The sequence below is a fragment of the Triticum dicoccoides genome, chromosome 1A, assembly GCF_002162155.2.
Source record: "Triticum dicoccoides isolate Atlit2015 ecotype Zavitan chromosome 1A, WEW_v2.0, whole genome shotgun sequence".
Lineage (NCBI taxonomy): Eukaryota > Viridiplantae > Streptophyta > Magnoliopsida > Poales > Poaceae > Triticum > Triticum dicoccoides.
The window spans coordinates 11,247,010-11,257,334 of record NC_041380.1 but is presented as its reverse complement, the minus strand read 5'-3'; positions in this window follow the sequence as shown (position 1 = coordinate 11,257,334).

Here is a 10,325-nt window from a genome sequence, read left to right as displayed (position 1 = left end):
CTTTGGTCGCCGCCCGCGCTCCTGCAAGCCGCTGCCGACCTCATCTGCGGTCAGCCACGCCCAATGCCCTCCTTGCTTTTCTCTCCCTCTCTTCACTAATCTCTCTTCCTCTCTCTTTTCCCACATTGTCGGACGCCATGGCCAGCGGAGGCCGGGGCACGCGGCTGTGATGGCCCCGAGCTCAGCGGCGTGGAAGCCAGGCGCCCACTACTAGGAAAAGGCTTACTAGCTAGTGGCGCACCAGTTTTGCCTACTAATGACGCACTACTGGTGCGCCACTAGTACCACGCCACTAGTATTTTTTACTAATGGTGCACCATTAGTATACCAGATACTAATGGCGCACCTGTAGTGCGCCATTAGTATGCCTAGTGGTGCGCCATTACTATCTGACTTAGTAATGGCGCACCACATAGAAGTGCGCCATTAGTAATAAATTTTTTTCAAATATTTTTTCAATTTTATTTATTTATTTCTTAATCTCGGGTCACTATGGCTTAATCTCGGATCAATATGCTTAATCTCTGGTCAAATCGCACTCCGTGGTCAAACTTTCCGAAAGGTCACCCATCCTCACACTACCATCATCACACTACTCCAGCCCAAGCACACTTAACTTCAGAGTTCTATCCAACCTCAGCACCAGCTCACTTCACAGGCACTTGTTGATATATCTAGCATATCAATCCTATTAAACCTTGTTGATGTTTAGGATTTTGTTCATGTTCATGAGTGTGATGAAAGTTTGAAAAAATATTTCAAACTTCCGTTCATATTACGTATCATATTTAAAAAAAATTCCCGAAAAAAATTGAAACTAACATTTTTTTCTGTTACTAGTGGCGCACCTAGCACACGGTGCACCACTAGTAAGTTTGAAATTTTTTGGATTTTTTTGCCTTCAGATCTTAAAAGCACCGTAACTTTTTCTCTGTTAGGTTTTTGACGATTTTGAACATGTTTAACGGGTTCCCCCGTTAAATTCGGATGTAACTTTTCGAGTAGATGATTTTTCATATAGAAAACTTTTTAATCCGAGTTCGTATGCAAAGTATGCCCATTTTACAAATTCCAGAAAGATTTCGTAAATAAAGTCGAAATTCTTATTTGTAAATTTTCCCAACAACTAGACCACATATCACATGGGAAACTTAATTTCTTATATTTTTTTGACATTTTCATCATTTTTTTATTGTTTTTTAAAACTGAAAGGCGGTCCGGGGGGGAGGGGGTGCATGCGAGGGAATATTTGGGCCAAGTTAGTAATGGCGCACCGTGATAGTGGTGCACCAAACTAGTAAGGGCGCACCACTCCCACGGTGCACCATTACTAGTTTCCAAAAAATATTTAAAAAAATTTGAAAAAAAATCTGAAAAAAATTACTAGTGGCGCACCGTGGATGTGGTGCGCCATCACTAGTTTAACTAGTAATGGCGCACTATCCCCTGGTGCGCCATTACTAGTTTTGAAAAAAAATTGAATTTTTTTTATTAATGGCGCACCGTGGATGTGGTGCGCCATTACTAGTTTAACTAGTAATGGCAAACTAGTAATGGCGCACTATCTCTTGGTGCGCCATTACTAGTTTTGAAATAAATAAATAAATAAAATCTTGTTACTAATGGCGCACCGTGGATGTGATGCGCCATTAGTATTTGGACACTAATGGTGCACGAACACATGGTGCGTCATTAGTATATAGTAGTGGCGCACCACATGTCTGGTGCGTCATTAGTGTCAATTTCATCTATAGCCCTTTTCCTAGTAGTGGCCGGCAGGGCCGGGGTCGAGGTCGGTGAGCCTGGCGGTGGCGGTCGGGGGCGCATCAAGCTGCATGTCATCCTCCGTCCAGCAGTATAACTTGGAGAGGTCGAACGAGGTAAGCGCGGGGCAGTTCTGGAGCAGCGGCTCTAGATCCGCGCCGCCGGAGAGATGGACATTGCGGAGCTTACCCCGCCAGCAGGGTGCGAGTGCGAGGTTGGCATGCATGGAGGGGTCGCGGCAGTAGATGGCAAGGTCGGACACGGCGGGAAGTAGATGGCGAGGCACGTCGCAATAAGGCGTTCCACTTGGCGATTTCTTTCGGGTGGAGCGGGAGGTTGTTGGGGGAGCAGGAGGAGGCGGGCGCCCCCGCGATTCACGAGGCCAAGGAGAACAGCGGGTGGGCCTACAACGAGACCAGCGAGAGGTCGAGTCGCTCGAGCACCGGGAAGCAGAAGGTCGGCGAGAGTAGCAGGAAGCCAGGCGCCCTCGGTTCCCCGCGCCGCGCCATCACGACCCGTGTCGCCCGCTCCGCCGCCAGCAGCCTACGGCACGCCATCGAGGCCTGGTGCCGTGACCAGGTGTCACCCAGGAAGCCCAGGATGATCCACACAAACTGAATAACGAGGAGCGGACAACCGTAGGCGACGTGACAACGAAGGCAAGGAGAACGGCGTCCCAAGTGAGTTCCACCTCCGCTGAACCTTCTTTTTCCATGTTCAGTTGCACATCTTATCTCTGCATGTACACCCACCTGCAGCAACTCCTCTCCTTTTCCATGTTCAGTTGCAATGTCATCTCCGTCCTTGCTTTTTTTTGTATGTCTACTACGTACAGTCTGTGTACTGTTTTCTTCTACATACCATTCTTTGTTGTATAATCTTTTTGTTGTATAATCTTTGTTAGTAAATGCCCCAATTTTTTTTTATGTTGCATGTGGTAGAATGGAGAAAAGGATACTCAGGGCATGGATGAGGAGGCTAAGCAGCAATTTTGCATCACGTGCAGAATTACATTATAGCAGAGGATACTCACCCATGGTGTTTTTATTGGTTAACTATTTACTATTGCGATTGGAGAGTGTTAATTTTTCCAGAATTTTCTTAACGAAATTACTGTGAACACGACCCTTTGCATGACGATTTTCACACGACCTTGTGATCGAAGGTTGCGGCCCATGTGAAACGAGGTGATCAATGGCTGCTATATCGTCGTGTAGAAATCGGGCATGAATCCATTTTTGAAAAAGTGAGTTGTTATGCTTCTGTACTTTTTAACTTCCATCCCCCAAAAATTTGGTAGATGACTGTTGTATTGACTATGTTAGTCAGGGTAATGTGCATAAGACCTTGCTGAAGTCAATATGATATATGCCCCATAAAGTCAGTTAACTTGTACATTGCCTTGCTTGCTGAGTTTGATTATTTTAGTAATTCCGCATTTCAAGTTATGCGTTGTTGATGCAATCTATTCTTCATGACTATTCAATGGACTCTTCTTTGCAAGCTAAACATTATTATTTGATTCTGTAGTGTTTTGTTTCAGGAGCTACTTGTGGTAGTACTACGGTAAGTTGATGTGAAATCCTCTATTCGCTACTATAAATTAAGAGTTGATGTGAAATCCCACAATTTTTGTTATGTAGGTACTCAAAATATTTTCAGTCTGCATACTTGTACAAGCATTTTTTAACTGAAACTTGTATAAGGATCAGATCTAGGATATTTTGAGTCTCTTCTCAATAAATATATTGAATAGCAATAGTTAGTTTGACATTGCTGTTGTACCAATTTGAGTATGAGATGATATTAGCGGCACTATGAAGTGTAAATATGGAAGTAATTGTCCGCACTCTTTTTTTTTATATTCTTTTAGCTTAAGCTTACACTTTCTCACTGACTGCTCAATACAATTTCTTTTGATGTTTTCTATTTTCTTTTCTCTAATGAGGGTCTGATGCATGACCAATTCATTTCTCCCTTCTATCTGATTGCCGGTTTGGTGACAACTTTCTGATAATTTGTATGTCTTTTGGAACTGGTCATTAGTTTCTGAATCTCTACTACTATTAAAAGAGCAAACATAAATTTCTCCAAAGCCACACAACAAACTGTACACGCAATAACTAGGACCCTCGGATCAAATAAATCTGAACACATCTTACCATCCATATTGCATCGGTGGTCTACGATCCAAATGAACGTCTTGGATTAAATGTTCTGCCCGAGCAGACGCCATCGTCTGCCAATCTTCTACCCCTCCGTGTCCCCAATCCCCGCGGCAGGTCCTGATTTTCGGTCGATTCCACCAGAATCGTGCTTCCCCGAACCTGCTTTGTCTTACTAGATCGAGAAATACGGATCGCCGCCGCTCCTCCCTTTCCCCTCCTTTCCGTGCGCTCCCCCCCGAGTTGACCCTGCCTTTGGTCGCCACCCGCGCTCCTGCAAGCCGCCGCCGACCCCATCTGCGGTCAGCCGCGCCCAATGCCCTCCTTGCTTTTCTCTCCCTCTCTTCACTAATCTCTCTTCCTCTCTCTTTTCCCACACTGCCGGCGCCATGGCTAGCGGAGGCCGGGGCACGCGGCCGTGATGGCCCCGAGCTCAGCGGCGTGGTAGCCAGGCGCCGGCAAGGCCGGGGTCGAGGTCGGTGAGCCTGGCGGTGGCGGTCGGGTGCGCATCAAGCTGCATGTCATCCTCCGTCCAGCAGTATAACTTGGAGAGGTTGAACGAGGTAAGCGCGGGGCAGGTCTGGAGCAGCGGCTCTAGATCCGTGCCGCCGGAGAGATGGACATTGCGGAGCTTACCCCGCCAGCAGGGTGCGAGTGCGAGGTTGGCATGCATGGAGGGGTCGCGGCAGTAGATGGCAAGGTCGGACACGGCGGGAAGTAGATGGCGAGGCACGTCGCAATAAGGCGTTCCGCTTGGCGATTTCTTTCGGGTGGAGCGGGAGGTTGTTGGGGGAGCAGGAGGAGGCGGGCGCCCCCGCGATTCACGAGGCCAAGGAGAACAGCGGGTGGGCCTACAACGAGACCAGCGAGAGGTCGAGTCGCTCGAGCACCGGGAAGCAGAAGGTCGGCGAGAGTAGCAGGAAGCCAGGCGCCCTCGGTTCCCCGCGCCGCGCCATCACGACCCGTGTCGCCCGCTCCGCCGCCAGCAGCCTACGGCACGCCATCGAGGCCTGGTGCCGTGACCAGGTGTCACCCAGGAAGCCCAGGATGATCCACACAAACTGAATAACGAGGAGCGGACAACCAGTAGGCGACGTGACAACGAAGGCAAGGAGAACGGCGTCCCAAGTGAGTTCCACCTCCGCTGAACCTTCTTTTTCCATGTTCAGTTGCACATCTTATCTCTGCATATACACCCACCTGCAGCAACTCCTCTCCTTTTCCATGTTCAGTTGCAATGTCATCTCCGTCCTTGCTTTTTTTTGTATGTCTACTACGTACAGTCTGTGTACTGTTTTCTTCTACATACCATTCTTTGTTGTATAATCTTTTTGTTGTATAATCTTTGTTAGTAAATGCCCCAATTTTTTTTTATGTTGCATGTGGTAGAATGGAGAAAAGGATACTCAGGGCATGGATGAGGAGGCTAAGCAGCAATTTTGCATCACGTGCAGAATTACATTATAGCAGAGGATACTCACCCATGGTGTTTTTATTGGTTAACTATTTACTATTGCGATTGGAGAGTGTTAATTTTTCCAGAATTTTCTTAACGAAATTACTGTGAACACGACCCTTTGCATGACGATTTTCACACGACCTTGTGATCGAAGGTTGCGGCCCATGTGAAACGAGGTGATCAATGGCTGCTATATCGTCGTGTAGAAATCGGGCATGAATCCATTTTTGAAAAAGTGAGTTGTTATGCTTCTGTACTTTTTAACTTCCATCCCCCAAAAATTTGGTAGATGACTGTTGTATTGACTATGTTAGTCAGGGTAATGTGCATAAGACCTTGCTGAAGTCAATATGATATATGCCCCATAAAGTCAGTTAACTTGTACGTTGCCTTGCTTGCTGAGTTTGATTATTTTAGTAATTCCGCATTTCAAGTTATGCGTTGCTGATGCAATCTATTCTTCATGACTATTCAATGGACTCTGCTTTGCAAGCTAAACATTATTATTTGATTCTGTAGTGTTTTGTTTCAGGAGCTACTTGTGGTAGTACTACGGTAAGTTGATGCGAAATCCTCTATTCGCTACTATAAATTAAGAGTTGATGTGAAATCCCACAATTTTTGTTATGTAGGTACTCAAAATATTTTCAGTCTGCATACTTGTACAAGCATTTTTTTAACTGAAACTTGTATAAGGATCAGATCTAGGATATTTTGAGTCTCTTCTCAATAAATATATTGCATAGCAATAGTTAGTTTGACATTGCTGTTGTACCAATTTGAGTATGAGATGATATTAGCGGCACTATAAGTGTAAATATGGAAGTAATTGTCCGCCCTCTTTTTTTTGTATTCTTTTAGCTTAAGCTTACACTTTCTGACTGACTGCTCAATAAAATTTCTTTTGATGTTTTCTATTTTCTTTTCTCTAATGAGGGTCTGATGCATGACCAATTCATTTCTCCCTTCTATCTGATTGCCGGTTTGGTGACAACTTTCTGATAATTTGTATGTCTTTTTGGACTGGTCATTAGTTTTTGAATCTCTACTACTATTAAAAGAGCAAACATAAATTTCTCCAAAGCCACACAATAAACTGTACACGCAGTAACTAGGACCCTCGGATCAAATAAATCGGAACACATCTTACCATCCGTATTGCATCGGTGGTCTACGATCCAAATGAATGTCTTGGATTAAATGTTCTGCCCGAGCAGACGCCATCGTCTGCCAATCTTCTACCCCTCCGCGTCCCCAATCCCCGCGGCAGGTCCTGATTTTTGGTCGATTCCACCAGAATCGTGCTTCCCCGACCCTGCTTTGTCTTACTAGATCGAGAAATACGGATCGCCGCCGCTCCTCCCTTTCCCCTCCTTTCCGTGCGCTCCCCCCCGAGTTGACCCTGCCTTTGGTCGCCACCCGCGCTCCTGCAAGCCGCCGCCGACCTCATCTGCGGTCAGCCGCGCCCAATGCTCTCCTTGATTTTCTCTCCCTCTGTTCACTATTCTCTCTTCCTCTCTCTTTTCCCACACTGCCGGCGCCATGGCTAGCGGAGGCCGGGGCACGCGGCCGTGATGGCCCCGAGCTCAGCGGCGTGGTAGCCAGGCGCCGGCAAGGCCGGGGTCGAGGTCGGTGAGCCTGGCGGTGGCGGTCGGGTGCGCATCAAGCTGCATGTCATCCTCCGTCCAGCAGTATAACTTGGAGAGGTTGAACGAGGTAAGCACGGGGCAGGTCTGGAGCAGCGGCTCTAGATCCGTGCCGCCGGAGAGATGGACATTGCGGAGCTTACCCCGCCAGCAGGGTGCGAGTGCGAGGTTGGCATGCGTGGAGGGGTCGCAGCAGTAGATGGCGAGGTCGGACACGGTGGGGAAGTAGATGGTGAGGCACGTCGCAACAAGGCGTTCCGCTTGGCGATTTCTTTCGGGTGGAGCGGGAGGTTGTTGGAGGAGGAGGAGGAGGCGGGCGCCCCCGCGATTCACGAGGCCAAGGAGAACAGCGGGTGGGCCTACAACGAGACCAGCGAGAGGTCGAGTCGCTCGAGCACCGGGAAGCAGAAGGTCGGCGAGAGCAGCAGGAAGCCAGGCGCCCTCGGTTCCCCGCGCCGCGCCATCACGACCCGTGTCGCCCGCTCAGCCGCCAGCAGCATGCGGCACGCCATCGAGGCCCGGTGCCGTGACCAGGTGTTGCCCAGGAAGCCCAAGATGATCCACACAAACTGAATAGCAAGGAGCAGACAACCAGTAGGGACAGCGAAGGCAACGAGAACGGCATCCCAAGTGAGTTCCACCTCCGCTGAACCTTCTTTTTCCATGTTCAGTTGCACATCTTATCTCTGCATGTACACCCACCTGCAGCAACTCCTCTCCTTTTCCATGTTCAGTTGCAATGTCATCTCCGTCCTTGCTTTTTTTTTTGTATGTCTACTACGTACAATCTCTGTACTGTTTTCTTCTACATACCATTCTTTGTTGTATAATCTTTGTAAGTAAACGCCCCAAATTTTTTTATGTAGCATGTGGTAGAATGGAGAAAAGGATACTCAGGGCATGGATGAGGAGGCTAAGCAGCAATTTTGCATCATGTGCAGAATTACATTACAGCAGAGGATCCTCACCCATGGTGCTTTTATTGGTTAACTATTTACTATTGCGAATGCAGAGTGTTAATTTTTCCAGAATTTTCTTAACGAAATTACTGTGAACACGACCCTTTGCATGACGATTTTCACACGACCTTGTGATCGAAGGTTGCGGCCCATGTGAAACGAGGTGATCAATGGCTGCTATATCGTCGTGTAGAAATCGGGCATGAATCCATTTTTGAAAAAGTGAGTTGTTATGCTTCTGTACTTTTTAACTTCCATCCCCCAAAAATTTGGTAGATGACTGTTGTATTGACTATGTTAGTCAGGGTAATGTGCATAAGACCTTGCTGAAGTAAATATGATATATGCCCCATAAAGTCAGTTAACTTGTACGTTGCCTTGCTTGCTGAGTTTGATTATTTTAGTAATTCCGCATTTCAAGTTATGCGTTGTTGATGCAATCTATTCTTCATGACTATTCAATGGACTCTTCTTTGCAAGCTAAACATTATTATTTGATTCTGTAGTGTTTTGTTTCAGGAGCTACTTGTGGTAGTACTACGGTAAGTTGATGTGAAATCCTCTATTCGCTACTATAAATTAAGAGTTGATGTGAAATCCCACAATTTTTGTTATGTAGGTACTCAAAATATTTTCAGTCTGCATACTTGTACAAGCATTTTTTAACTGAAACTTGTATAAGGATCAGATCTAGGATATTTTGAGTCTCTTCTCAATAAATATATTGAATAGCAATAGTTAGTTTGACATTGCTGTTGTACCAATTTGAGTATGAGATGATATTAGCGGCACTATGAAGTGTAAATATGGAAGTAATTGTCCGCACTCTTTTTTTTTTATATTCTTTTAGCTTAAGCTTACACTTTCTCACTGACTGCTCAATACAATTTCTTTTGATGTTTTCTATTTTCTTTTCTCTAATGAGGGTCTGATGCATGACCAATTCATTTCTCCCTTCTATCTGATTGCCGGTTTGGTGACAACTTTCTGATAATTTGTATGTCTTTTTGAACTGGTCATTAGTTTCTGAATCTCTACTACTATTAAAAGAGCAAACATAAATTTCTCCAAAGCCACACAACAAACTGTACACGCAATAACTAGGACCCTCGGATCAAATAAATCTGAACACATCTTACCATCCATATTGCATCGGTGGTCTACGATCCAAATGAACGTCTTGGATTAAATGTTCTGCCCGAGCAGACGCCATCGTCTGCCAATCTTCTACCCCTCCGTGTCCCCAATCCCCGCGGCAGGTCCTGATTTTCGGTCGATTCCACCAGAATCGTGCTTCCCCGACCCTGCTTTGTCTTACTAGATCGAGAAATACGGATCGCCGCCGCTCCTCCCTTTCCCCTCCTTTCCGTGCGCTCCCCCCCGAGTTGACCCTGCCTTTGGTCGCCACCCGCGCTCCTGCAAGCCGCCGCCGACCTCATCTGCGGTCAGCCGCGCCCAATGCTCTCCTTGATTTTCTCTCCCTCTCTTCACTATTCTCTCTTCCTCTCTCTTTTCCCACACTGCCGGCGCCATGGCTAGCGGAGGCCGGGGCACGCGGCCGTGATGGCCCCGAGCTCAGCGGCGTGGTAGCCAGGCGCCGGCAAGGCCGGGGTCGAGGTCGGTGAGCCTGGCGGTGGCGGTCGGGGGCGCATCAAGCTGCATGTCATCCTCCGTCCAGCAGTATAACTTGGAGAGGTCGGACGAGGTAAGCGCGGGGCAGGTCTGGAGCAGCGGCTCTAGATCCGCGCCGCCGGAGAGATGGACATTGCGGAGCTTACCCCGCCAGCAGGGTGCGAGTGCGAGGTTGGCATGCATGGAGGGGTCGCGGCAGTAGATGGCAAGGTCGGACACGGCGGGAAGTAGATGGCGAGGCACGTCGCAATAAGGCGTTCCGCTTGGCGATTTCTTTCGGGTGGAGCGGGAGGTTGTTGGGGGAGCAGGAGGAGGCGGGCGCCCCCGCGATTCACGAGGCCAAGGAGAACAGCGGGTGGGCCTACAACGAGACCAGCGAGAGGTCGAGTCGCTCGAGCACCGGGAAGCAGAAGGTCGGCGAGAGTAGCAGGAAGCCAGGCGCCCTCGGTTCCCCGCGCCGCGCCATCACGACCCGTGTCGCCCGCTCCGCCGCCAGCAGCCTACGGCACGCCATCGAGGCCTGGTGCCGTGACCAGGTGTCACCCAGGAAGCCCAGGATGATCCACACAAACTGAATAACGAGGAGCGGACAACCAGTAGGCGACGTGACAACGAAGGCAAGGAGAACGGCGTCCCAAGTGAGTTCCACCTCCGCTGAACCTTCTTTTTCCATGTTCAGTTGCACATCTTATCTCTGCAT